Raw genomic sequence first — 12,805 nt, 5'->3', positions numbered from 1 at the left:
CTGTGGGAGAAGTTACAAAGCATTTTCATACACTTTCTAGATCATATTTGGAATACAGGGGCAGGTGCTCTGAAAAGCCACCAAGACAAGTGGCCAAGTGGCTGGAGCACACTGAGAAAAGGTTCAGGGAACTGGGCTTGTTTAACCTGGAGAGAAGCAGCTTTGTGTCAAGCTAGCAGCAGTCTTCTTCCATCTAAGAGGAGGTTACAAAGAAAAAAAACCTTAGCCTTTTGTTGCACTGTACTTGCATGAAGAGATGATGACGTTTGAACTAGGGGTAGAGAGAGGTCCTAAAGGTAACACAGGGGAATCTCATACATACACTGCCCCCTTACCAAGATACCGTGTTTCAGCTACTGTCAGAAACAAGGCACTGGACTAGACAGATCCTGCTCTGGTATTGCCCAAAAGCAGTATGCTTCTCAGTGTTTTGAAACAAAAACAGTACAAAATCACTCTTTTCCATCGCTGTCTCACTAGAAATATTATTCAAGGACATTTTAAATCACTTGTTTAAACTCAACTATTTTACTTAAAGTATACTACTGAACAACCAAGCCAAGGATGACTGCTCAGAAACTGCTGTTCTGGAAAATATTAATGATTTTTCATATTCTGTATATTTTAAGTGTCATGTACTCATTTAAAACTGTTACTTAAATAAAATCATTACTGTAAGCACAGCCCACGTGCCTGCTCTTAATAGTATCCATGGTTGCAGTGATGCAAATTTGCCTACCTACATCAAACCAAATGTGCCCACATAAGGAGAGAAAAAATCCTGCGTTAATCACTATTCTTTGCACTGGATGAGTGCAAAGTAAACCAGTTAGACCTTAGAAAAAAACAAAGTAGTTTAAGGACCTCTTTGTCCATCACAAATACATCTTCATTCTGAGTTAAGCACAGCAGAACTATCAAAGATCAAATTATGAAAGATCTCAAATTCAGTGGAAAACTTATCTCCCTGACCAAATTCTTTACTTTGCTATACTGTAATAAAGCATAACAATGAATCGTTTCAAATATTTCTCCTCTCAAGTAGGAGAAAGGGGTAGTAGTTATCACTATTTCTAATCCTATCATACATTTTTGAATCCTGATATCAAATGTCATATGCATTCATTTTCCTTTTCATCAGAGTAGTAGATTCAAGCACAAAATTAAGGAATGTATTTTTCATTAGATTACAGCTTTCAAGTCATCAGATGCACTGATGTTCACAGGCAAGCAAACAGTCCTTTTAAAAGCACCAGTTCAAATCAACTGCTTTATTTAAAGACACAATGCACTACAGCAGCATTTAAGTTAAATGGGGCCAAAGCTTCACATGAAACAGACAGGAAGGATTACATGGTGATAGCTCCAGGTGGAAATGCATGACCAGTCTAAGTCAATCTTAATTGCTGTTGAGAAAAGGTGATCTTGTCCTCTTCCATACAGCACTTCTGTGAACAGACTTGCTGGTTTGAGCATTACCCCTCATAGGGCTAGGCTGACCATACTAAAAAATAAGCCTTTTTTCCCCAGAATAAATTTTCATTCAGCTTAACTTTCCGTAAAAGTTATCTTTCTACTCTTAGACAAGTAGATATGAGGAACTAAACAAACACACAAAACTAAAGTCAAGCAGCTCAGTGACAACGTTGACAACACTTCCCCCTCCCTTTAAAATAAAAGTACATACAGCAAAATTTAGGTACATATGACTTCAACCGAAGTCAAGGAACTAACATCTAATCCCAGTCTCATAGTACCAAAAGCAGTATTTTAAAAGTAAAGTAGCTACACCAAAAACTAATGTAATTAATCAAACTTGTGATTTTAGAGGTTTCACTTCCAAAAAATGCACAACTTGAACACCAGAAAGACCCCTTTGCTGGTGACAGACAAGGTAACTTCACCCATTCCAGTCAGTCTATGCTTCCTTCTGTCACACAGAACCATAAGGAGCTATACCTTGCATTTTAATAGTTATCACTAAACCCATGCAATATTCCTGAAGATGCTCATGCAAGCCTCTTTCTCAAGAAGTAGAATGAAATTAAACAAGTTTCATTTTTTCAAGTTATCTAAAAAGATATTGTCAAAAGCCTGAGTAGCTTAGTAAACAACTAAACCTGCAGCTACTCCCAACAACCAGGGAAAAGGGAGCAATATAGAACAGCACTTCACCAGTAACAAGAAAAATGGAAATACTTGAAAAGCATGCAAGAAAGTCTTATCTATCCACATTTCATAAGCACACTACTACTTTACATTCCATTTATGCATCATGTTTTAACTTCAGCAGTTACAAGTGGACTGTATTCAAAACAATCACCCACAAAACATCATCCTAGCACAGAAGTAATGACACTAAACTATTTGTGTCTCTTCATCTCAAAGTAGCAAGATGCTCAAATTACAGAATACAGAATACATACAGAATGTATCCATCCCTAGCAGGAATTCCCAGATTTATCATCTTCAATAAAGGTTATGTAAAACATGACTTGGAGTTCCACATATCAGAATAAAAAGCAAATTCCTGTAACAATTCACTCTTTAAATGTGCCAAAATAGCAAAGAACCTTACTGCAAAATGACAAAAACACATAATTCTACTACATGAGTTTTTCCAATGTGCATGATCAGATCTTAGAAGAATTAAGATTTGTGACTGTTCTTAGCAACAACTACAGAATTTATTTTTCACAATGAGTACATTTAAAGTTAAAAAAAAATCAACACTAGGAAACAATCAAGACATTTTCATCATAGGTAAGCAAACCCTAAAAGAAAGGTTCCAGAACTTTTAAGATCATAGGCATTAATCAAAAGCTTTATCATCTTACCTTTGTTGTTACAATGCATAAACAATCCATTGTTTCAGCATAGCAGGTATCTTTCCAAACATTAAAAAGGTTTATTTCCAATCACAGCTAAGCACCATCTCAAATGAGGAGAAGCACACTTATTGAATAGTCAAAATAGTACAGTGTATGCCAGGATTCCCTTTGGAATCAGAGGTAGAAACAACGTGGAGAAAAAAAAAAAAAGGAGAGCAAGCTAAAATACAAATGCTTTAAGTTTCGTGAAGGATACTCAACCTATTTTGATTATCTACATCTGAAAATCTTGAAGTTATCCTTGAAAATATCTTAGAAAAGATGTCAAGTCTTATTCCATACCAGCTAAGTGCCTCCTCATATTCTGTTTCACGTACTCCTCTTTCAGGATTACCTAACACATGAGAGTCATAGGGAATCATTTGATGAAAAGCAATACAAAATTATTTACAGCAAAAAAAATCCCAGTTCAGCTTCTCTTAGCTGGTTATGATTTCCAGAATGAAGCTGTCATTCAAAAACTGTTATGGTTGGTAAGAAGCATTTCTCCTCTAACATCATTTCAGCATTTGCAGACTGAAAAATAACCGATTTCTTAAGCAGTAATGAATGGAATATTCCATGTAGAACAGGGAGAGAAGAAAGTGGCAAGGAAAGAGTAATGCATATTGCAAGAGAAATGCTATTTTGAGCCTTGAATTAACCTAGAATTTCATTTCCTTTTGTAATGCTGTAATGCAGTGACAAGGCAAAGTTTGTGTGCACAGGCATTGTCTCCTCAGCCCAATTAGCCCAGCTGGCAAAAGTCAAACACTTGGGCACAAAAACGAGTCTGTGTACTAAGCAACACGAAACTGGCACTTTCATAAACAGGTAAGAATCTCATTATACTAATTTAGCACACAATGAATTGAAAGCAACTAGTTAACACAGTTTCAGTTACCTTGCCCTGTTAGCTCTCCCTCTCCACCTTTGCTCCCTGCACAGGGAAGCATTTTGAAAAACATTCAGTAGACTATTTCAAACTACTAAAATCTCATCTGCGTTATTTCGCATTCAGTTTAAGTCCTACAACTAGTCAAACTCTATTTCACATCAGCAAGCAAGTCTAAAATACCCTAGGTATCTACCTAGGGCATTCTCACTATTCCCTTTAAGTTAAAAACAAGTTTCAAAATCAAGTCCAAGCAGCCTCTGGTATGCATTGCGTTAGTACAAGACTTTTCTCTCTCCTTTTTTGTCCTTCAAAGAGCTATTTTTCACATCACATCATCTAGAACAATAAAGCTTAATTTAGTAACAGCCTACTAAATGCCTAGACAAGTAGCTGTCCCAGCACCTACAAGGCTCACATTTTGCTCCCTCACGGCAAGACCACCGTAACATGCCACAGCCCACCACCTACAATGGTCATCACCAGTCTCAAGTTTAATGCAGCTACTGCACACACGTTGAAAGTAAATTTTTATCCACAGTTGTGTATCTGCTTGACATTGAATGGAACACACACATTGCAATCTGTCTTAAAACCAAAACCAAAGTTAGCTTGGTTTTAAATGAGTTTCTCCATCTAAGCCTACACTTGAGGAAGCGGCAGGAGGCTTACAGAACGCAGACACTCACGACAGAAGCCCCATGTGCCGAATGGTATCAAATATTGGTTGGTAAGCTTTGGCTCAAGACAGCTATAAAATCAAACAGGAATGCCATTTTCCCTTTAAGCAGATGTAACAGCAGAAAAATTGCAATTTTACCCCACTTGACTCCCTGGCTCTACCATACTTTATACTACAGGGAAGGAAAAAAGTCAAAAGTTAAAAAGGTAGAAAATAAGAACTATTATTCCTAAAATTATGCATTTTATTTTGCAGGCAGATTGTGCATTTAAGGGACAACGAAGGGAGGACACTGCAAAATAATTCTCCCATTTCAAAACTAAAACAAAATCATTAGGCAAGAAAATCACATGCTAGCAAAAACTACTCAGTTCAGCTTAAACAGAACTTCAAGGTAAACCCTGTATCACTCAGCCACCAGGAACATGACTTTTACTTGTGTCCAAGTCAGGCCAGAGATACTTGTTACTACCTTCATATTGTCTCTGAAGTCTACGAAATATTTCTAATATGAATACCTACGTGAAGTTTTCACTACTGCAAAGCATCAGTGGGAAAAACATGCGTCTTTTGGACTGTTATGGCTAACCCAGACGGAAGTATAAGTCTCTGACTTCAGGAAACAGAGAAGCAAAGCACCGGTTAGCTAAGCAGTTGGGACCTTCCTTTGTCAGAAGAAAAAATACTCCCGTAGCTCAATGCAAGGTATCAGCATGCAAATTATTCTTGAATTTCCCAAGTCTTCTTTTAAGACTGCTTTTTATGTGCTTTGAACTTGGTAACGCACAAGCATCCAAGAAGACAAAAAAAAGAGCAAGTACATTTTTAGGTGGCTTGGCACATATCCAGCACCTGGCCCAGAAATGTCTCCAATGACCAGTTCAAGACATGCAGTCCACGTGCATGTTCCTTGCACAAACTTCACTGCACAAGTTCCTAACAGTACACCCAAGCTCTGCCTGCCCATCATGCTCTGTACATCAAGGGCAAAAATCAACGATGCTTTCTCAAATTTCTCTCAGCCATCTTGTTCCAAGATTAAGCTTCTACAGACTAATCCTGGCTACAACCGGCTTATGTTCCAGGGCAATCACTTTCTTCTCTTCCCCACCTCACCCCCCCCCCTTTTTTTTTTTTAGTTCCAAAGGACTTGCAAAGAAAATGAGAATTAAGGATCACCATCACGACACTTTTTTCTCTTTCCACTCTCAATCATCTTTTAACAAGACCTGATGCCCATTAGCCTTGGCACAAAAGGCACAACTTTTTAGATTGACTATTCAGACTATGAGCTGTGGAAGAAGAGACCAATTCAGACAGTAGGAAGAGGCAATTCTTGGTTGAAAATTCATAGATCATGAGTGGGCACACTAAACGTTTCTGAGCAGAGGGCACAAAGAGATTTTACTACAAGCACACTTGAACATACTGACAGCCACTGTACAAACCAGAACAAGCTACATAAGAGCCCTTCACCAATCAGTACACTACTACACTTGAATTAAAGCCCTGCCTGGCAGCCCTCAAAACTCATCTTCAGCTAAGCACAAACAACAGAATGTGCATTTTAATTTAAATGGGAGAAAAAGTTATTTATCAGTAAATAGATGTTGTCATGAGGCAAAACCCACGCAGAACAAAAAGACACCAATCACACGTACCCTACTGACAGAGCAAGAAATTTTGTAGCAAATTCCAATGCACGTTTTCATAAATATAATACACAGATGGATAAGCTCTCAAGGAGATCTGCACATAAACAAGCATTTCCCAGCCCAGAAACATAGTAACTGCAGGCTGTTCATTGGAAATATTGCTCATAGAAGATAGATTTGAAAATATGAGTCAAGGGTTCATGAGATTTAGCATTATCATAAGAAACAACAATATTGCTACTTGGAGACAAATTTTAAAATTCCTTGAATGACCAAGCGTGTGTTAAATTCTGGAGCTCAGAGAAAAAAAAAAAGAGTTGTTTAAGAAAGGGAACTAGGTAAGGAAAACAGAATAGAAGCTACTGTAAATAAACAATACATTAACTTAGAAACTTCCTTCCTTTGAATTGTGTTGTGAGGAACAACAAATCTTCAAGGACACACCAAAACCCGAATCAAAATCATGAAGGGCTCCACCTTTAACACACTGAAGAGTAAGACACCTTTATGTCACGTAGCCAGTAAGCATTTCTTAGCCAGTAAAACCACTGTTATGCTACTGAATTTGTAAGAAGCACTGCAATCTCTTTATGTCATTCATATTTATTGAAAATAAACCTCTGTCCTGTCAGCTCCATAGTTCAGCCATCGGCAACAGCCATTCTATTCAGTTTCACCCGAAGAAAAAGTGTGTTTTCATTCATTGCTATTTGTGACATATTAAAAAAACAAAGCATGATACTCATGTGAGCAATACAAAGAAAAGAGATAGGATTTTCTCACCTTGAATTGCCTACCGATTCTTTCAGGTTATATTAGACAGTCACTTCTTGTGCCTTCACAGGCTTATCTTTTTATCAGTGCGAGAGATTCCTTGTACCACTAAGTCACCAGATAAAGGGAAATTCTTGCACAGATTAAGCATACATTAAATAAATCTAGCAAATAAAAACAACACTTTGGAAAAATACTGCTTTTGCAGGTAGTTTCATCTATCCCCAAATTTTAAAAGTACATATGATCATTTAAATGCTACTTTGCTCTCAGAGTCTATGAGAAACCTGTACAGCATACAGCTGTCACATGTATAACCAGAGAAGCAGGCTCAGCTCGGCTTCTGGTATGTCAGCTGCCCAACTTCAGCAGATCTGAAGAGAGATTTCAAAGACCTAGTTAAAGATCAAGCAGTAGCATCGCTGCAAGTATTTTCTTGGTTCCTTTAGCAAAGAAAGCATTAAAATTTTAAGATGCTGTAACCTAATCCAACCACCTTAGAACCAGGGTGCACAATGTAATTATTATCAGTAAAATAAAAAACCACAATTGGATATCAAATTCATCTCATTTCTTTCTAAGTTCTCCTTTTACTTCTGAATGGAGGAGAGTAAGTTTTTATAAGTAACAGATTTTTATTGTTTGTGCGTGCATTCTGAATTGACTTACATATTCAGATTTGTACAAACAGCCTGGATTTCAAGATCTTTCAAAAATGAAAAACACATAGCAAGCCAAATACCATTTGCCTACCATAGAAGTTAGCATGGGGAAAGCAAGGAGATGCCCGAAAGGCCTAGGACCATACACTAAGAGATACACAAAAAAAAGGTGGTTTCTGTTTCTGTAGGAACATAGTTGAAATAAATAACAGACAACACACGTGTATAAATACAATCCTAAAGCAACAGTATGACAACAGGGTGTACAGCAGTCAGACATAGCGTATTGTCAAGCTAGCCAGCACTTTGTCTTAATAAATACTAAGGCAAAGAAGATATCTGAAGTAGTGTGACAGGTCTAGGATTTCTCCAGGAACAGCCTGCTATTCGGACAGGTACAATTGACTGCATTTGTAAAGGCCAGATGAGGATATTGCAGTCAGCACAACTTGGAAACACAGAACTATAGCATCCTGCAGCTTTAGTAATGCACTCCGTGTGACTCTTCTCAGGAATTTCCTTTAAGATCCTGATTAGCTATTTGATAACACCTTTCCATTTTGAGTACAAACTGCTACTACCCATTAAATACAGACCTTTTTAATTCCACTAGAAACCATACCTCTGAAGTTTTTTCTGCTAGACTGTATTAGCTCACCTTAAGAAGTCACACAGAACTATCAAAAATACCTTACAAAGGTTAAAAAGACATTCGTGCTTGCTTTGCCAACAAGAACAGTTCCCACATAGGAGAAAATTAGGTTAGCTTAATCCTACCTCTCTCTGTTCAAAATATTCACATTAATTATCATCTTTCTTTTTACAGATTTTGAGCAAGTTGAACACGAGCCTGCAGTATGCTTAACAGCAAGGGCGGCTAACAGCATCTATGCAGCATTAGCAGAAGCAGAGTCAGTAGTATCAAGGGAAACTATGACTCCACTCTGCTTGGCACTTCCATTGCTGCATCTGGAATACTGCATTCAATTTTGGGTGCCCCAACATGAGAAAGATGTTGATAACCCGGAGCAAGTTCCGCAGAGAGCCATTAATATGGTGAGGGGGCTGGAAGCTTACTCCTTGAGGGAAGATGATGACACTGGTCTTGTTTTAGTTTTGAGAAATAGATTCAGCAGAACCTAGAAGCAGCCTTCTAGTACTTCCAGAAGAACAGGGACACAAGCATGCTGCATGATGAACAAATATTAGGAAAAAGAAATAAATTGGAAGAGAGGTTTCAATCAGAAATAAGCAAACACTTTTCCCCGTTTTTCCCCTCCATGATAGTCTGGCATCGGAACAGCTTGCCCTGAGAGGTTTTAGAGTCTCCATCTTTAGAGATTTTCAAGACTCCACTGGATGAAATCCTTAGCAATCTAGTCTCATCAGTGAGCCTGAATCATTCTATGATTCCAAGATGATTAGACAGTTTCATTCCACTGTGTCATGGCCTGACATTTAGCTGACTAGTGTATAATTTCAGCTGTTTTCTTACCTTACATCCTCTTCGACTTTCTTAGAAGGCAGTAAGCCAGATACTCTCTTGTTTAAGTGTGGGAAAACCACAGATGAGCCACCATTACTCACTAAACAGAGATCTGTTAGCCTAACTGTTAACAGTAAGACAATCTAAGTAATGTTTCACCTCCTAAGCCAAAACCTTTATTTTGAGACAAGGCTCATTTTGGTTTTTGTTTGTTTTATGAGGGGGGGCTGTTTTTTTCTTGCAGCTTCTAAGATCAAATTATTGTGGTTACTTTTAAATCAGAGAAATTAACAAGTGTCTGCTATTCACCTTGAGTTCAAATTATCAAAATATTGAAACACATGTGAAAGAATTAAAGAACACATCACAAAACCGTCTCCTTAGCAATACACTATTCAATTAGGTCAAAGGAGACTTCTACCAGTGATTCAAGTTTCACCACGTATTTCTCAAACGCAAACTGTCCCACCTACAGATGGCACTACAGATCACGGCAAACAGCTTTACAGACCACGCTTTCCTGTGGAGACAATTCTCTCACTACCACTAGCGTTAAGCAATTCGGCTTCAGATTGTTTGCTGCTTTGCCAGCACAGACCTGCACTCAGAATTTAATGCTCGTAAGGAAATTGTATGCACCCCTGAACCTTCTCTAAGTGAAACGATATACATCTTTCCCTAGTCATTAGTACTGAAAGGATTAACATTCCCTCCCTGCTCATCACTGTCTTGAATCTCTCTCCTCTTTTTTTTTTTTTTTGCTTCATTATCTTTTTGTATTGGAAAGTAAAAGAAATAAAGTTGTCAAATATGGTTCCAGGAAATATAAAGGATGAAAAGGAAAACAGATTGCCGTGAACAGGAAAACTGCAAACTGTAGTTCTAACTTTCACTAATACAGTATCTATGGGAACTACAAAATCCACTCTTCTGATCCAGAAGGAGTAAAGCAAAAACAACTCTGTCTTCCATTCAAAGTCCTCAGGCAACCTAAGCTTGCATACCACTACTCTATGTATATATACAAGCACACATTGCTAAAAAGTCATTTCCAGAGTCAGCTGCATAGAAAGAGTTCTTGTAATACAACCCGTAATCACTTCAGGGAAGCATTATATTGCCACTCTCAAGCAACGTTTGCATACACCAGTGTCAGCTGGATGAAAACTCATTTGGTCCAGAGTAACCACAGCAAAGACATATCATTAAGGCAAAAGAAACATGATTTAAGGTATTGCATCCACAGCTAACAATTTGCAAGCAAGAAAAAAAGACTGTCCCGTTCTCATCACTAACAGTCCTACCAGCCTGGCATGAAGTACAGCAAAGCTAAAATAATGTCCAAGTGCATCTGGAATGCTGATCTCATTATAACTGGTTAATGGACTAATACTGAATTGGGCAGCAGCCTTGCACATCTAAAAAGTTTCTGTTCGAAAACAAGCTAGGTATGAACGAAGTGAGATACACTAACCTTAAGTTCCCCCGATCTCTAGTTTCAGCAAACAAAAATCATTAGAGTTTGCACGTGCTGTACCAGTACTGCAGTATCATTACACCCTTGAGTTGATTAAAACCAAATATTAAAAAAATGAAGTACCTAGAAAGAAGTGTTCCTGAAACCAAAATGCAAGTTTTACAGAATAAAAACATTAACCGTCATGTACTACACACAGCAAGCATGCAGAACATAGACTGTCGATAAATGATTTCTCATTTGCTTGTTTGATTGCTTTGGTGGTATTTTTTTGTTGTTGTTGTTGTTTTTCTTCTAATTTTTAAAATATTGTGTGAAAGGTACTGAAAAAAAAGCAGTCAGTAAAAAAGACTGGTAATATGTACATGACTACATGTTTACTGTAATAATTATATACATTTTTGAAAGCTAAACAAAGACATACACAAAAAAGAAATGAAACGAATGCTGCACTACCACACTTCAAATTGGTCCATCTATCCAACTGTAATGCATAAAAACTGCATTCCTCAAGCAGTATTCTAACTAATGAAATATGAGACAAACTTTACTGTAGGTGCCGGACTGAGAAAAGCCTAGTTTCAGTTCAACATAAACTAGCATCAGTACCAATGTACGTAACTAAGCTTTTAAATAGTCAAAGTATATGTAAGGCCTCCCTCATATATTGAAGGTCAAACAACTGCTGGACTTTCACATGATACTTGAGACAAAAAGTCTCAAGGAAGACAGGTGGCTTTGTCACAAATGTCCAAATCTGGGCCACTTATAAGAATAACAAAGTAATCCATGCTGTATCAGGTTCTGTTCGTGTAACACTATATACCAGACCACCAGACTGTACAGGAAAAACAGTTGCTTCATCTAGCAAATAGCTCAGCAGGCCATATACTAACATCTATGGTAAGACTTCCCGAATTAGGCCGTTCTTCCTTTCAACACACTCGTCACTTTGCCACAACAGCACATCTGTTGTCATCAGTGCTGTGTCATGGACAAGTCCTTTTATTACTGGCAGCCTACTACCACATGAGGACAAAATCTGGAGATGCCGACTTGGTAACTAACTTACACATTTACATGCTCCCCTATGGAATATTTAGAAAGGTACAGGGTCAAGAATACCCTTTAGCTGATAAATTAGTCTTTCTTCTTGGGGACTTCCTGGTGGCGAAGCAAGCGAACTTCTAGTGAATTAACTTCCCAGTTTCAGAGCAGGGTGAGTAATCACAAAGCCTGAATTTAATAACGTGCTCTTCTACACATCTCCATTTCTTTTTCAAGCTTCAGATCTTCCTCATCAGTCTGTAAGTACTTACTGAACTTTTCGGCATTTTTTGCAACACAGTACCTTGATTTAGATGATACTTCCAGCAAAGCTTTATGTAGATCAAGTAGAACAGAAAGGTTTTATACCACAAGCCTATACTGATGTGTCTTTTCGTGTATTAACATGACATGGCAGACTCCCTTCAAGATTCACAACCAGCCCAGACCTTTTCCAAGAAACCACTCCTTAAATATTCAACCTCTATGGGTGCTACACAACTAGAACCCAAGTGCAGGACTTGAGCCAGCTGAACTGGGGCCTACCCATTAATTACTTAAGCTGCTCAAAAGTTCTCTGTAGTATTTGCTTCCAAAGCAGCCACACACCATTCTCTTCCCATTTATAATTTTATCAGGATATTTTCACTGATGGCTCAAACTAGGATGCACTCCTGCGGAATTTCATCAGATAAATAATCTCAAAATATAGCCTGTTAAACCATACCAGTAGTGTACCAAAGTCAGAACTGAGCACATTTAGTATTTCTTCCTACCAGGAGAATTAATACCAGGTTCGGAAGGAGAAGTGTGACAAAACTGTTTGCAACAAGCACACTGACTATATCTGGCTCTGTTACATAGAATCATAGAGTTTTCTGAGTTAGAAGGAACCCACAAGTACCATCCAGTTCAACACCCGGCTCCACATAGCACCACCCAAATTCAGACCCTATGTCTAAGGGCGTTGTCCAAATACTTGAACTCCAGCAAGCTCAGTGCCGTGACCACTGCACTGGGGAGACTGTTTCAGTGCCTGACCACCCTCTCTGTGAAAAACATTTTCCTGACACCCAGCCTGAGCTGCCCCTGTCCCAAGTTTCAAGCCATTCCCTTAAATCCTACTGCTTGCCGCCAGAAAAAAAAAAAAAACAAAAACAGGGCCTACCCATCTACTCCCCATTGTGAAGAATGTGTAGGCCATGATGAGGTCTACCCTCTGTCTCCTCTTCTCTAGGCTTAAGAGACCAACTGATT

The 12,805-nt window shown here is 38.3% G+C and overlaps 1 protein-coding gene across 15 annotated transcripts in view; it reads right to left on the bottom strand.

The window, feature by feature from the left end:
- Positions 1 to 12,805, bottom strand: part of DLG1 (discs large MAGUK scaffold protein 1) — a 150,282-nt gene that overhangs the window by 119,259 nt on the left and 18,218 nt on the right. The gene's annotated exons all lie outside the window — the stretch shown is intronic.

This window comes from Anas platyrhynchos, chromosome 9 (genome assembly GCF_047663525.1).
Source record: "Anas platyrhynchos isolate ZD024472 breed Pekin duck chromosome 9, IASCAAS_PekinDuck_T2T, whole genome shotgun sequence".
NCBI lineage: Eukaryota > Metazoa > Chordata > Aves > Anseriformes > Anatidae > Anas > Anas platyrhynchos.
The sequence above is the reverse complement of the archived record's forward strand: the minus strand, read 5'-3'. Positions and strand labels throughout refer to the sequence as shown.